Below are 16,456 nucleotides of genomic sequence, written 5' to 3' on the forward strand. Positions count from 1 at the left end.
TTCTTGCAGGTGTTTGGTTGCCTGTTTTAGTCACATTATCAATAGTGAAACGTTCTTTCAGAAAATAAGCTTCATTTTTGCCAGTTTAGAATTTCACCCAAAGGTCTCTAGAAGACACATTGGTTTTGGTGCTGGTGCATCAAATAAATCACAAATGAAACAAACAAGCTGGCTTCCTATCAAAGGTGTGTCTGCAGAGCCCTGTGGCTCTGCGTGCCAGGGGCTCTATCTGGCACATTTCTTAACTTTGCAAAATTAATCGTGCCAAAGAGAACATCATCAAACGCGTCCGGCATAGAGTGTAAACATCTTCAAACCATGATTCTGCGCCATCAAGCGCTCTCCAGCTAATTTCATTTGGTGCATTACTCTGGAAGAAAATCGAGGCCAAGTGAAACTGCGGAAATGGGAACAATGCAAGGAGGAAAAAATCTCACCCCATTAAGGGATCCGTTTCTTCTTTGCACAAATAAACCCACCACGCCTTGGAGGCAAGACTAGATGGCTCCAGGATATTATCAGAACGCCCCGCGGGCCCTCTCGGACTGAGGGAGCCCTGCACTACAGAGGAGGAAGGTGGCTGGAGCCGCAGGGCCCCAGCTCTGGGCGCCTTTTAGGTAACTCCTATAATCTAAGCAATCGCTCCTCCTCCCCTCCCCCCCGCCACCCTCGCGGAGGCACAGAAGCCGGTTTTCGTGTGTTTTCACACGGGAGGCTAAAGCACGGCCCCACATTTTCCAGTCCTCAACGCAACGTTAGCAAGGCGCACTGACAGCGTTTCGGGAGCCACTCTCCTTCCCGCAGGGCCGCCGCACGCTCGGCCGGCCTTCTGTGGGGATTTGCACGGCCCCGTCCGCTTCGCTCTCCCTGGCTCCTCCATGACCTTCCGAGATTGGCCTCGGGACAGGACTCTCCGCGGAAGCACCACCCTCGGCGCTCCGACCCCGCGCGCGCGGCCGCGCTCCTGCGACTCCCAGAGGCGGCCCCTCGGGCGAGGGCTGGACGCGCGCGGCCGGGCCAGGGGGCGGGGACGGCGGGGGCGCGCGGGCGGTTTCCGGCGGGGGCGCGCGGGGCGCGGGCGGCGGGGCGGGGCGGGACTGGGGGCGGGGCCGGGACAGCAGCGCCCCCCGCCGAGCGGCGTGCAGGCACCGCCCCCGCGCGCCGCAGTCCGGGCTGAAGCGTCTCGGCCGTGGCCGTGGCCGTTAGCGTTGCCTCCTGGAGGCTCTGGCGGCGGCGGCGACTCCCAGGGCTCGCGGAGGGCAGCCGGCCGCCCCCAGCTCGTGGCCGCCTCGAGCAGCCCGGCGCTGGGACTGGGGAGGCGAGGCGGCGGCGGCGGGTTGTGCCCGGCCCCCCTCCTCCTCGCCTCCGGTCCCCGGGCGACTGCGGACTCCGGGCAGCCCCCGGGCGGCGGCCGAGCGGACGGCGGGGGATGGCGAGATAGCGGCGCGGGAGCGGCCCGTGAGTGCCGGAGGCGGGTGGGCGCGGCGCGGGGCGTGGGGAAGCGCGAGCCACGGAGCCCGGTGCCCGGTGCCGTGGGCGCGTCGCCGCGAGCGCCTGGCGGCTCGGGCGGGGTGGGGGGCAGCGCTCCGGCCGCCTCCGGTCTGGGGGCGTCCGCGAGGACTGACACCGGGGTGGGGGGAGTGCTGCGGGTCGTGCTGCTCTCCGCGCGCCCTCGGGCCACCCCGCGTCCGGGAGGGCGCCCACTCCCTGGCCGCGAAATTCTGCCCCACGTAGGGCAGTAAGTTCTGAGACCAGAGGCTACCTGGGGGATGGGAAGGAGCTTTAATTTTTATTTTCCTTTGGAGATGTAACCAGCCGGGTGATTGCGTGACCCCGTGCCTCGACTCTTCATTAAACAGTTCTTTCTCTCTTCCTCCCTGATTTATGAGTGTATTTAATTTACCTGTACTTTTTATGTGCTTCTGTCCGAAGGCGCTAACCTCGATAAAGCCAAAGTTGAAGTGTTAGCGATCAAAGTGAGGCTTCTTGCACGATGCCACTTTTGATGTGTTGTCTGAAAGGAAGGACCTGGAGTCTTGAGTTCTGACCCCTACAGAAAACTCTGCACGTCAGGTGGTTGTGCATTAACTTCAGGGCTTGAATAATGGGATTCTGGTGCCCACCTTCGGCTACCAAAAAACAAACTCAGCAGCACATGAGGTCTTTACTCTCCGTTGGGTATCTTTGTGTTCCTTTTTGTATGAGTGTGTTTAATGCAGTCAAATATTGATAGAACGGGTGTGCATTTTTTTGAGTGACATTTGTGTGAAAATGAATTCTTTGCATTTGTTTTTATGTGTCCTTTTAACTTACATTTTTCAACAAAAAGGTTTCAGTTTAAGGTTTGCCTTCCCATTGTTCGTTTTCAGTTTCAGATTTCTCTTTAATTAAAAAAAGTTTTGGTTGGAGTAAAAGTCATGTGACCTAGTAGTATCATTTAGTCAGGGGTCCACAAATGAATCCTAAATTAAAGCCCATTCCCATCCGCTGCAAATGAAAAATTAAAGCGTTTGTATACTGAAAATGATGGTTGCCCCTCCCCCTAAAATTATTTTGCTGCAGATCTGAAATCATATTTCACCAAAATCGGAGGGTTCCTTGTCTAAACAAGCCTGGCAGAGGAAAGGAAACCTAAGTGTAGTAGTTAGTGTGTTCTCAAAAACTGGGGACTCTCCCCTCGTTTTTGACGTTGACGTCCTGTTTTATTGCCAGGTGGAAACTGTGTTAATTTGGAGACTTCATTAGGTAGTTACAAGCTCAATTTAAATACGAGGTATGTTTTCAAGGTGAACCTAGGCAGCTCTTTCCCTTCCAAGAATTGAACTGAGGCTTATTTGCTTTGTAATAGGTGAGATCACAAGCGAGCCTCTCTTAATTAGTGGAGACTTGGATTCTCTTCTGGGAATTAAGGATCAGGAACTCTGCTGTCGAATGGAACAACTTTTGTGATTTTTGAAAGCCTGTACTCTTAATGGGTCTTCTTGAATAATATGTTGGTAACCGTATACGCTATTTTGATATTGAAATGTATTGTATTAATTTGTGGGACGGGCAGTTTGTGCACACTGGAGGAGATCAAATAGATATGAAGAGCTCTGGAGTGGAAAGTCCATCTTTCTCCCTTCTCTGCAGCAAGTACCCTGTTCTCCCCAGGAATCAGGGTTCCTAGTTCCTTACATATATCTTTCCAGATATACCTTATGCTAGTATAAACGTTTTGTATGTTTCTTTTTATTTGTCTTTCCGCAAACGAGGTCACTTTGTATATGCTGTTCTGCACCAGCTCCCCGCCCTTCCCTTAGAGTACTAAATCTTGGCAGTCTATCAGTACTTAAAAGAGCTGGCTCATTCTCTGGGAGCCACTGAGAGTACTCCAATAAGGATGAACCATAATATATTTAACCTCTTTTTTTTTTTTTTAATTGAGGTATGTGTAGGTTGTTTCTAACATTTTGTTATAAAATTATTGTAAAACTTGTGTTTTTAAAGTTTTTGAGTGGGTTTCACTTATTCCCAAAGGCAGTAGTAACATACGTCTCTGTGGCACATTCCAGGAAATAAATGCCCCTTCTCTCCAATATACACTTTTTGCTTTTGTATAATTTCACAGTGACCCGTAAAGATCTTTGGTGTCTTTGTGATGAAGCCTGAGCCATGATGGCCAGTAAACTAAGGTCATATACCTTGATGAACACCTTACCTCTTTGTTTCAAGAAAAGAAAGAAAAGAACAGATACAAATTTTTAAGAATAATCTGTAGGAAAAACTCATAAGAGATTAAATATTTTTGAACATGGAGAAAAGGCTTGTACCTTTGATTAAGTTGAAGATGAAGGCAGTTTTTGTTTCATGAGACTTGTTTACCATTAGGCACTGAAATACCTGCCTTCTGTAGATTATCACCAGTATCTCATACTTTCATGCTGTTATAATATGGTTATAATTTGTACAGTTTGGGAGGTTAGAAGTAACTCTTAAGGGGAGGTATGCTTTTGGAAAATATTTGGCTCTTTAAAAATTGACATCTCAGTGCTTTTAAAACGAATCGTAGAAACAGTACTAATCCTAGAAATTGAGCCTAATACATCATAACATTTGAGTGTTAGCCAATGTTGAGTTTTACATGTTTATTACATTTATTTTTGGAGAGTGTTTTTAAGATGAGGGTAAGCTATACTTTTTTTTTAACCTATCAAACAGCTTTCTTAGTGTTTAAGATGTTTTCTTTTTCCTTATTATTTGGCACCTGTCATTGTAGTACAAAACGGCTAATATTGTCTATATTTGCTCTTCTTAAATAAGCATACATTGAGCATCTGTTACATTCCAGGCACCCTTAGAGGGACTGCGAATATAGCACTGCACAGGGCAGGCAGACCCCACTTTTAATGAGTTCACAAATTACTGGGGGAGATGGATAAAAAGCAGAGAAGCAGTAAAGGAAATGATACCAAGTAGTGAGAAGTACTGGGAAAGTAATGAGTCACTGTGGTAAAGACAGGATGGGGGCTGCTGTTTTAGATTGAGTGTTCCTGGAACTTTCTCTCAGGTAGAGAGATTTGAGCAGAGCTGAATGAGGCAAGGAGTCTGTGTGTTTGGAGGTCTGGAGGAAGAGTGGCTCAGGCAGAGGGAACCGCAGGTGCAAAGGCCCTCCGGTGAGGCTGGGCCTGTCTTACCAGAGGAGCAGAGGGCTGCCTCTGAGGCTGGGGTCCGTGATGGAGAGCAGATGGGGAGAGCGCCAGGCCGGGGAGAACAGGCACTGTACCTGGTGCCCGAGTGTTTGCACGTGTGAAGGAGTATTGTAGACATGGAATAGAGGCCTTGGATGGGTTGTTCCTCCACCTGCTGAAAGCTCCAGGAGGGCAGGCAGGGGTCTGGCTGTTCCCCACCCTCTCCACCAGCAGGAACAGCTGGCTGTGAATATTTGTTGAAGTAATGAATAATTGGGGAGTTTCAAAAAAAATAATCCTGCCTGATTTTGGCCAAAATACTTGGATTCGGGAGTCTTGAGCTTTCCATCACGGCTGTGGCCCTTGACATTACCAAATCTGTGATGTACATCCTCTCAAAGTATTGCTTTGTGTTGGTTGCATTTGATTGCTTTTCCATGAAATTGAAGTGTGAGGGCTTAAAAACATACCTAATTTTCCAGGACATTGTAGTGACTTCTGAGTAATTTAGTCAGAAGTTTCACCTGTGATATCAGTAGATTTGCTATTTGCTTGAGCATAACATTTTCAAAAATGCCTTTTTTTGGGTTTTGTTTACTAAATGGATGAATTCCTTTGAGCAGATGACAGACTAATGAGCAAATAAAATATATGTACTTTATGCAGGTACTTCTATTCTCACAGGAAGAATGTGTGCATGTTCTATTTTAGGGAATATCAGGAACTGGGGTATTTCCTCTTCCCAACTTCTAATCTGTTTGTCATTCTAAATACATGTTCCCTTACATTAATTGAAAGCGTGGGAAATGAGTTTTGTGCCAAGTAATTGTTATAGATGTTTAATAAGAATCTGTTATCTTTCTCTTGACTGTGACTTTTTGGCTTCTGTGTGACATTAGGAATTTGGTCATCTCGCAGAGTGAGGGTTTTAAATTTTTTAATTTGCTATTCGAACTGGTTGATACCAGAACCAAATAAGTTGTTTCTAGGTTTCTCTTCCAACTTTTTCTCATGAGTTCTGCACAGACACTGTAAAGGATGGATTCTGTGGCTCCTAAAACTTAAGTCAGCTTTGTCCTTGTCACTGTCACTGCAGCAAAAACTCTTTAGCGGTATAGCAGAAGCACGTGAGCATCTGTTTTATATGTAACTCGTTGTGGTCACTTAGCAGCTTAGATGTTTGAGCTGAAGTACTTTTCCTGCCTCCTTTTGATTTCCTCTGTGAACCACAGAGATGCAGAATTCCAAATCAGACTTCGGCTGTCTGAAATCAGAGCAGATACTTTCTCGCCCATCACTGCTGCTCATGTTGCTCACATAAGCAAAGGTTGTGTTTATCAGATGCGGTTTTATGGGTTTTATGTTGGAAGTTGGAGAAGAACTTCTGGTGGGTGAGCTTTTCATGGAATTTTGCACAGAGGTGAGAAAAATCTTGGCATTTACCCAATTCTTCTTTTGTGTGGCAGGTACAGAAGACGACTTGGAATCCTGATAGGTGCCTGGAGTTGAGAATCTATCTGTGTTATTAAGTGGCAGCATTCTGCACTTAGACCACAAAGAAGTGATGTCACTTCCTGAAAGTGTGTGTGTGGCCTTTCCCTAGAAGGGGGCTTGGGTTACTGAGGCCCCTTGCTGCGCCTTCCTCTCACTGCTCTCAGAAGCAGCCTTCAAGGAGACTCTGGATCTGAGGACAGTGGAAATGGTGGCGGCAGGAACATCTGGTGGAAAATAACAAGTGGCAGAAGTAGTGTTTCCCATTTCTAATATTAGAAATGCTAATGGGGCAGTGAGTGGTAGACGTTCTGTGGGCAGAATTGTGTGTCTGTTGAGCTGGGGGTGTGGGTGAGCTGGGGAGAAATGAGAATCCGCTACCCAGCCCTGAGTGCCGCAGCCCTTGAAAGTGCCGCCGTGCCGCCTGAAAGCTGGGGTGCCGGCCGTTCCTGGCCACAAGCTTGGAGACCCACTGCCGTACCAGCGAGGTCCTGTTTCACATTTCATGCCTCAGTATTCATAGTGCAGTACAAAAGTGAAGGAGGCAAGAAGGTTTTAGAAACCTCTTCAAAGAAACTGTTAAAGTTGAGAGCATAAATCTTCATCTAATTGGAAACCTCTCCTGTGTTTATTCCTCGAAGATACCTGGCTCACCAGAGTTTTACCGTGAATGTAAAATTATCTTTTTTGGAGATCCAGGTTCAGGTTTTGTGGAACTATATAGAGCTTAAAATGCAAAGCACGTATCAGTAATAAGAACTTACACATTCAGACAAAACCGAAGAAAGTATAGAATTTGAGAGCCACAAGAGGTCGCAGGTCATTGGGTCCACTTCTTTTTTTTTTTTTTTTTTTTTAATTTTTTTTTTTTTTCAACGTTTATTTATTTTTGGGACAGAGAGAGACAGAGCATGAATGGGGGAGGGGCAGAGAGAAAGGGAGACACAGAATCGGAAACAGGCTCCAGGCTCTGAGCCATCAGCCCAGAGCCTGACGCGGGGCTCGAACTCACGGACCACGAGATTGAGACCTGGCTGAAGTCGGACGCTTAACCGACTGCGCCACCCAGGCGCCCCCATCGGGTCCACTTCTTAAGTTTACTTGCGAAGAGACCAAGACCAGAGCTGTTGTAATTTGCCCAAGAATCCAGTGGCTCCAGACTGGGACTGTGGAACCACGATGTGCTGATTCTTCGCTACAGGGCCCTGAGCCTCCCCCCTTAGAACAGCAGCTCCTTGAAGGCAGGGACTCTGTGGGGTTCGCCACTGTGTCCTCAACAGAGAACATTGCCCAGCCCATAGGCATTCAGATACTTGTTGCTAAATGAGTATCTACAGGATTTTAACAACTTCAGAGTGCCCCATTAGCTATAATATAGTACAGTATTTATAAAACTTGAAAGAATATGCAATTTCATGAGTTTCTTGTTAAAAAAATATATCACATTACTCTTAAAGCCCCCAATATTAAGCCTCATATTAGCCAGATGGGAAAGTGAAGGTGTGGCGTTTTACTTACTAGCTTGGCACTTTTCTGAGTCTGGCTTCACTACATTTTCTAATTGTCATTCTGTAAGCTCTGTCAGCTGGGATCTGATGTCATTAACGTTTTATATTTTGTTTTTGAAGACATGTATTTTAAAATACAGCATTTGGGCACCTCGGTGGCTCCGTCAGTTCAGCGTCTGACTCTTGATTTCGGCTCAGGTCATGATCTCATGGTTAGGGAGTTTGAGCCCTGCATTGTTTCCATGCTAATAGCATGGAACCTGCTTGGGAGTCTCTCTCCCCCCCTCTCTCTCTGCCCCTCCCCTGCTTGCCCTCTCTCTCTCTCTCTCTCTCAAAATAAATAAATTAATTAAATAAGTTTAAAATACGTCATTTGTTGTCTGAATTGTTTGCTGTTTCTCCACATATGTTTTACCAGTCATTTCACTATTTTTAAAACCAAAGGCCATATAGGGATTTGATTGTTTAAAAACAAATCTAGCCAAAGGGACGGGGGAATTGTCACTTTCAAATCCTGCTGGTGGGTGTTTGAATTGTTACAACTTTCCAGGAGGGCAATTTGGTATTACTCATCGAAAGCCTCAAAAATGTGCCATGTCTCTTAGTCAGGCATTTCCATCACAAGGAATTTAAACTAAGGAAAAAAAAAACATGTGTACAGAGACCAATCTGTAGCAATGGTTCTTACCTCCACGCTGCGTGTGGAGACCATATTCCTCAGTAGCTGTCTTTCCCACACTGGTTCTTAACTTGATGGGAAGTCCACTTAGTGTGGAGTGTCTCAAAATTGCACGGGGTGCTCTCTGAAGTTTGGGAAAAACACATTTCCAGAATCTGGTGACGTCCCCACAAAGTACACACAAAAAGCAAACAACCTCTAATTTGCAAAATGATTTTTGTAGTTTTGTTTATAGTTCTAAGCTAGAAACAGTTTAAATGCTCAATAATAGGGATTGGTTAAACAAATTGTGGTATGTACATGTAATGGAAAAAACCCTTTATTCATGAACAGTGAGGTAGGTAAGGGAGTAATTTATTGATGTGAAAGATATTCAGAATTTGCAAACTGAAAAAGCAGATTGTAAAATGGCGTGTGTAAAAAAAAATTTTTTTTAATGTTTATCTTGAGAGAGAGCGCGCGAGCAAGCAGGGGAGGGGCAGAGTGAGATGAGGGAGAGAGAGAGAATCCCAAGCAGGCTTGGCACAGCACAGAACCAGACATGGGGCTCGACCTCATGAACCTCGAGATCATGACCAGAGCCAAAATCAAGAGTTAGCCGCTTAACTGACTGAGCCACCCTGGCACCGCATGCATGTGTAAATTGATCTAAGTTTTTTGGTGATTTTATTTTGGAGGGCGAATGTGACAGAGTGTCCAGAATACAGAATGTGTATACAGTTTTCTACCTATTATATGGGAAAATGTCAGGGAAATTATACACCAAATATTAGGTAGGATTATCTTTGTGTGTTGAAATTACAAGTGACTATTAGTTATTTTTTTTTTATTACTGTTTTCCTGATTTCCACTATATAAAGCATGTTATATAATTAAGACAATGGGATCAGATGCTATTTCCCATTTACTGGTTGTGTGAACCTGGGCAGCTTCTGTCTCTCTTTCCTTATCTGTAAAATGGGAATAATAACGTCCAGCTCAAGGTGCCTGAAGTAGCGTTTGATAAGTATTACCTTGACTTCACCTATCTGATATGATTAAGACCAATATTATATTTCTATTAATATAGAATTTCTAAGCAGAATAATTTGTTTTACAAGTCCCATTGTTGTGAAAAGCATTTCAGGACATTCTGACAAAATATTTCATTGCTTTTGGTCGCTGATTTTGTTGAATTTTTATTTAGTTTAAACTTTTTTTTTTTAAAGTTTATTTATTTAGAGAGAGAGGGAGAACACGCATGGGAGGGACAGAGAGAAAGAATCCCAAACAGGCTCCCCACTGTCAGCGTGGAGCCCTATGTGGGGCTCAAACTCATGAACCATGAGATCATGACCTGAGCTGAAATCAAGAGTTGGACGCTTAACTGACTGAGCCACCCAGGCACCCTGCATTTTTATTTACTTTAAAACTGAAATGCTTTCCATTGCCAAGAAATTTTATTTTGAATTGAAGGCTTTTTCCCCTTCTGTTTTTGTCTTTAACAGTAGTAAGTTCTTGAAGGTCAAGGTCTCGTCATCTTTCCTTTTGTAGAGTCAGAATGAAATGTGATTCACTCCTTCAGTAACTGTTAGGGGCCTTTTTTCCCTGGGCGGTGGGTAGGCATCAGGTACACAGCAGCGCCCAGGACAGACATGCCCCATCATTTGCATGACATGGGAGGTGACCAGGACGGTTCAGGGCCAGGAGGCACGCTCACACTCAATAAAAGGTCTTCCGCAGCTGACAGACACGCAGACCTCATTTCCTCCCCTGCAATTTTAAAAGAAACTTCGTTGTGATGTTACTTTTCAGTGAAACAAACTGTGCCTCCTGCTTATTCCACAAAGCACCTGAGGAGCAGACTGGGTTATTGTTGCCTTCACTGACAGTTTACATTACACCTGCTTGAGAATACCCGAGGCTAAAAGTCTCTAAATTGCTGCTGTGTGTCTTCTGTGAAGGACGGGCCTTTCTGAGCTTACCTTTTATAAAATTACTGTGATGGGTTCCTACTAGTAAATTTAGGACCGAATGGAATACGTGGATCCCATTTGAGAAATTCTAGCACATACTCTTACTGAGGGTGAGGACAATAAAGCATGCACTTTAGAGTAATGTTTCTACTTGACAGTGTATAAAATGACATTAATTTTGTAATTTCCTAATGTAAGGGCAGTTTTTAAGTTGGCAACAGTTGCAATATTCTAATGCAAAGCAGACCCAACAGTCACGGAGGAAGCCTTGGAATTTCACAGGTAGTGACCTTGCGTATCATTCCCCTCAGACAGCCTGATAAAAGAACGTGGTCCCCACAAACCTTTTTTCTTGTGTCTACAAAATGCATTGAAGGTTAAGTCATGCCACAGGTCAGAGGCACCAGCAGAGCCAACATTTTATTCTTCATTTATCTCACGTTTTTCCTGTCTACACCATTGCTTTGCATGGTCCATTTTACCCCCTCAGCAGTTAGCTTCCCTTTTTTGGTTGAGGAAAGACCACTTTGCAGAAAGAAACACGCTTTATCTCTCTCAGTGAGATGTACTGAGTATGCATTGGCGAGTAGGAAGCAGCCAAGCCGTGTTGACATGCAGACAGTAGGCTGTCAGCTAGACATCGAATTTAGCGCACTCGCCCTTTCTCAAACACCAGCTTCAATAAAATTACAGACGTCTCTGTTTTGGAACTTTTCAGCTCTCTTCCAGATAATCAAAGCTGTGATTGCTGTACTCACACATCCCATGGGCTGTATTTATTGCTGGGATCAAAAGCTCAAACACTTGCAGGTGCAGTGAAGGTCACGTACCTTGCTGAGTGCGTCCGATCTGCCTTTTGTCTCCATGCTTTTGGTAGACACAGTGAGCGATACTTCACTTTCTTTTTACTACACGGTAGACAGCAGTGATGATCTAGATGGTAAATGACAACTGGAAGTTGTCTCAGTTCTGGGGACCAGTAAGGAGAGACACCAGGGGAGGTTGCTGTGCAACGTGAGCTTCGTTTCGAAGGATGGGCTGGTGTTTGTTCAACAGATGAAGAGTGGGACGGACATGCCGGGCGGAGGGTGCAGCGTGTGCAGTGACCCAGAGGACCACCGAGTCTGGCATGTCTGGGGCAACTTGAGTGCAGGGGCAATGTGTGCAGAGGTGGGATTGGGAAGTTAAGAAAGCCTCGTGCCCTGCTAAAGTTGGCGCCTTTTCCAGTAGGTCGGGGAGACTGGTGGGAAACTTCAGGCCTGTGAGACCAGCATTTCAGGAACGTGACCTGGTTGTGCTGTGGAGGGTTTGGGGAGCCGGAGACCAGTGAGGAGCACTGCAGCAATGCAGGCCGAGCGGAAGGGGCCCCCGCCAGGCCCGGCCCCTGAAGTCTGTGTTGTCCTAACAGTGTCCAGGCGGTGGCACACAAGCTCCTCTCGCGCCCGGCCCTCCGTCCCCGTTTTTCAAGCTTCTGATTGAACTCCACGCAGAAGCATTCCATGCGTTTAAAGCTCCCAAGCACTGGTCTACTGATGGCTTCTCCTTAAGTTGCTAAATGTTCAAGGGGTTCCCAAGCGTGCGTGGTAGGTGGAGCCCGGAGCGATGACGTAGCTGCTTGGGTTAAAGATGTTGGTCAAAGGGTAGGAGCTTTCAGTTCTAAGGTGAGTGGGTTCTGGGGATCTAATGGACAGCAGGGCGGGTACAGTTAATTTTGTATTGTATGCTTAGAAATTGCTGTGAGAACAGATCTTAAGCATGTCCACTCTGCACACACAAAAAAGTAACTGTGAAGCGATGGACGTGTTAAGTTGATTGTGGTGGTCATTTCACAGGGTACATGCATATCAACACGTTAAGTTGTACACTTGAAATGTATCCAGTTTTGTCAGCTCTACCTCAGTAAAGCTGAGAAAAAAACAGGTAGGTACACCTGTGGAGAGATGGGATAAGAAAGTGTGGTGTGAGATTTATATTGAAGCAAGAACTTCTTTTTTATTCTTTAATAATTTTTTTATGTTTTGATTTTTTTTTTGAGGAGAGAGAGACCACGAGCTGGGGAGGGGCAGAGAGAGGAGGGTGGGGGACAGAGGATCCGAAGCGGGCTCCGCGCTGACAGCAGAGAGCCCGATGGGGAACTAGAACTCACGTACTGTAAGATCATGACCTGAGCCCAAGTCGAATGCTCAACCGACTGAGCCACCCAGGTGCCCTTGAAGCAAGAACTTCTCATAGTTTGAGCAATAATAAAGACAATAATAGTCTCTGTTTCATATTAATGATACCTTGACATTTGATTACCTACCTGTTAATTTTTCAGACTAAAAGTGAATCCTCCAGTTTTAATGCCACCGGAGGAGAGGATTTTATGCATTGTGGTAAATGAGGAGGCAAAAGAGTTATCCTTATTGTTACTGTTTTGGCAGTTACGTTACATTATTGGCCCATTTCACTGATCAGTCTTTGGTGTTTTTCCCACATGTGGCTGCTAAATTATGTCTCTTCCAACCTGTGTTTGTTCATTTTCTACATGTGTTGTCATTGTCAGCATCAGTGTCATTTTGGACCTGAAATTATCAATGCTGAATTTATCTTATTGGATTAGTTTGTTGGATTAGTTTATTAGAATCCTCATTATTACATGCAGTATATTTGCTGTTTTGTCCATTTTTTTCATCCACGGATTTGACGAATGTGATTCCTGTGTCATCATCTAGTTCGTTAATGAAAATGTCAAGAGAAACAGTGTGTCACACCTGTCAGTAAACTTTGTCCAGGGTGACGTCATCTGCTAAGAGGCACCCCTTGAGTAAGGCTGGGGAACATGGTGAAAGAACCCCCTTCACTCTTTTGCGTACAACCTGTGTCTCTTCATCTCGTTCATAAATACCTTTCAGTAAATATGTTCTGTTTCTGACGCTTGCTTTCCCAGTTCAGTAGCCTCATCAGGTAAGGGGGTGAGGGGTGGGGGCTGAGTACACTGGCCTAGGGTCCCTTTCCTGACATGTCCTGCAGTCTGACCCAGGATCATTGTAAAGCTTCCGTGTCTCTGGTCTGTAGAACCTACTTTCTTGACGGAACGTCTCACAGAACATCCCTTTCCAAAACGGTTTTGCCAGAAACCAGTTATTTCTGTTGTATTTTTCATTCTCTGTTCCACTCTGTTCAGAAGTTTCAAGTGAATGTAAGGTGCAGTGCTCTGCCCCCACATCTGTACAAGATGTTGTAGACTGTGGTCTGAAGCTAAAGGTTTTGTTTTAATTCTTTTTCTTTTCCTTTTCCTTTTTTTCTTTTGAGAAGCACTCGTATTCTAAAATAATGCTTCAGATTTTGAGATCTGTAATTAAAGAATACCATAAAGGAAAGAAAAGGACTCAGTGAATTCTTTTGGAGAGGAGAGCTTTGAGATTCCAACCCCAAACAATGTTAAGAAACATTCAGGCCCCCTTTGGTCGATATCTGTGCACTGAAATATAAATCTTCAGACCGTTTATATTTTAAGATCATTTCAACAACAAGTCAAGAATTTTTTAATGCCAATACATTTTGAAAACAGGTTGTTAACTGGTGCCCTAAGAACTGTACTTGGCCTTCAGATATGTTTCCTTTGGCCCGCATAGTGTTTTGTAAAGAATTAGTTGCCAGCGTTAAAAATAAGGAGATTTCACGTTACAAAACCAAACCAAACCTGCCTTCCTGTCCCTTTTTTCAAAAAGGGTCAAAAAGGTCTGTGACTTCCGGGGCGCCGTGTTCCCACGTGGCGGTTACGTGGGAGTCCAGCACGAGCTCCAGGCTACCCGCCACCGCTGTCCGCTCCGTGCTTGTTCCCTGCAGCCGGCTCCACTCGCCTCGTCTGGCTGGTCCTCGGAGTAGGTTTGAGCTTGCACCTGCTGGGTTAGGAGCTAACCAGTTCCAAGTATACTTGGGAGAACAGCAAGGTGGTAGCAGTCTGCAGTTTTGTTCCCTGAACACAGGTTGTCTGACCTCTGTCTTGAGGTGACAGCCAGAAGTGCCTGGTAAAGCAGGTGGAATTTCCCCAGGAACAGCACGCAGCTGGGCAGCTGGGCAGGGTGGAGGAGGCCAGCACTCTTCACGCATTCTAGCTCTGCTCGTTCCCGGTGACAAGCAGCGTGCCCCAGGAATGAAACAACTGTGCATTTCTTAGGACATGGAAAGTAGGGGGAAGTAGGCCTGGGTGGTAGTTGTCTGATTCTAGAGACGTCAGGGAATTTGTCTAAGGTCACATACCTGCCACCCGGTCAGTGGCGGAATAGGGACTGGAGCCCAGGACTTGTTGCCCTGGTTCAGTGAGTTTTCCACTGCACATCTTTCATTTATGTGTAATTGTCTAGAGATGGGGGAATCAGGCCTGGATTCAAATCCACGTTCTGTTCCGGACAACATGTGTGACCTCAGGCAAGTGTCAAAACCTGTCTGTGCATCATTTTCCTTGTTATAAAGAAGGGGAGAATAATGATACTGACCTCATAGGGTGCTTACGGGGATTAAATATGATACTGCATTTAAAGAACTTAAAGCAATGCCTGCTTGTGATAAATAATATATTAATAATGCATGATACCTGAAAATAACATTTGTACATTCTATATTATCATAGTAGACTTAGCTGAAACCAGCATCGCAACCGTACAAAACTATTACGTAATCATTTTTTTCCTCTTAGAATTTAGAAAGGGCTTTTAGGATGGCTTTACTCCATGTATTTTTTTTTTTTTGAAGCCAACAATTTGAGCCAATTTTATCTTTTTATTCATAATTTTTTTCTGTCGCAGACAGGCGCATTCAAAAGCATACCATACAGCTTCCTCTTCAGAATGTAAGGAAATAATTGAGTGTCATGAAAATATTTTCATTTCCTCACCAAAATTGCCATTTGGGTGGATTTGTTCAATTCACTGAATAGATCTTGGATATATTGTGCATATAAAACCCTTTCAGATGCAGGAGTGTTATAAAGATAAATCTCTGTTCCTTAGGGAGCTCATAATTAATGGGAAGAGAGGGTTGGAGGAAGGGAAAGCGTAACCTCCGTTAATACCTGGTATGATACAATAAATGCCCGAGGTGGAACTTGTGCAGGGTGCACTGGGAACATTAAGTGATGCCAGCGTCTGGGCGTGATGGCCTGCAAGAGATCCAGGAGGCAAGGACGCCCAAGGACAGGGAGTTGAGAAGGAGGATCAGCTTGTGGGGCCGAAGTTTGAATTTGAGTTTGGACGTACAGCCTGAGCAGTTGGTTGGGCCGCCTCCTGACTGTTGGCCTGAAGCTTGAAGGGACAGTGAGGGCTAGAGATGGAGAAGCTGATGGAAGCCAGGTGAGTCATCGCCGAAGCCAGAGGCCACGAGGTGGATTAAGCTGTGATTAAAGTACATGTGACGGCGATGCTGCTGAGGGCCCGCCAGAGCAGTGGCCTTGGAGAGAGGGGGAAAGGGTTGGGGGGGAGAGGTGGAGCCACGTGTAGGAGGTAAAACTGGTGAGTAGGTGGACGAGGTGGGGAAGAAGGTGGGGTTAAGGGTGACTCTTGCTTGGGTGACCCAGGAGAGACTGGTGCCACGAACAAGACCTGGGGCGCAAGAGAGTAGGTTGGGAAGGGAAACTGAGTTTAATTTCATACCTGTGGAGTTTTTGAGGGATCTGTGAAATCTCTAAGTGGATATGTCGCGTCAAAATATTTGTCATTCTTGAAGGACCTCGTTTGAGTGGATTTGTGTAGATAAACAAGAAGTTGCCTAGTGGACAGATGGTTCATCTGTGGCTGGGAAGAGACCAGTCCTAGAAATACGGATTTGGACATCATTAGCTGTGAACGATGATTAAAGCCACCGAATAGATGATGCTGTTCAGTGAGGATGCACAGGGTGAAAGAACGGTGGGCTAAGGGAGTCCCTTCCCAGCAAGGAAGTTGAGAAGGAATGCTCTCTTATGGGCATCTCTAATCAACGGGGGAAGGAATGGATTCTTTAATTAGTGGTGTTAGGGTCAGCGTAACCTTTGGGGGCCAGGGGAACCTGCGTCCCGACTCCTCTTGTACACCGAAATTAGTTTCAAAAGGACCAAAGTTTCAGATGTTAAAAGCCTTAAATGTACTGGAAGATTAGATGGGTGACCATTTTTACAACTTCGGCATGAGGAAG

General features: G+C 45.5%; 1 protein-coding gene across 2 annotated transcripts in view; it reads left to right on the forward strand.

Moving 5' to 3' along the window:
• Nucleotides 1-493: 493 nt before the first annotated feature.
• Nucleotides 494-16,456, forward strand: part of LIFR (LIF receptor subunit alpha) — a 78,937-nt gene continuing 62,974 nt past the window's right edge. The window contains exon 1 of one of the 2 annotated variants that reach the window (XM_053201353.1): nt 494-617. The gene's annotated coding sequence lies outside the window, so the exon portion shown is untranslated. Of the gene's footprint in view, nt 618-1,319; nt 1,459-16,456 lie in introns of those variants that run through there. The other variant, XM_027075629.2, reaches the window with a different exon arrangement.

The sequence above is a fragment of the Acinonyx jubatus genome, chromosome A1 (genome assembly GCF_027475565.1).
Source record: "Acinonyx jubatus isolate Ajub_Pintada_27869175 chromosome A1, VMU_Ajub_asm_v1.0, whole genome shotgun sequence".
NCBI lineage: Eukaryota > Metazoa > Chordata > Mammalia > Carnivora > Felidae > Acinonyx > Acinonyx jubatus.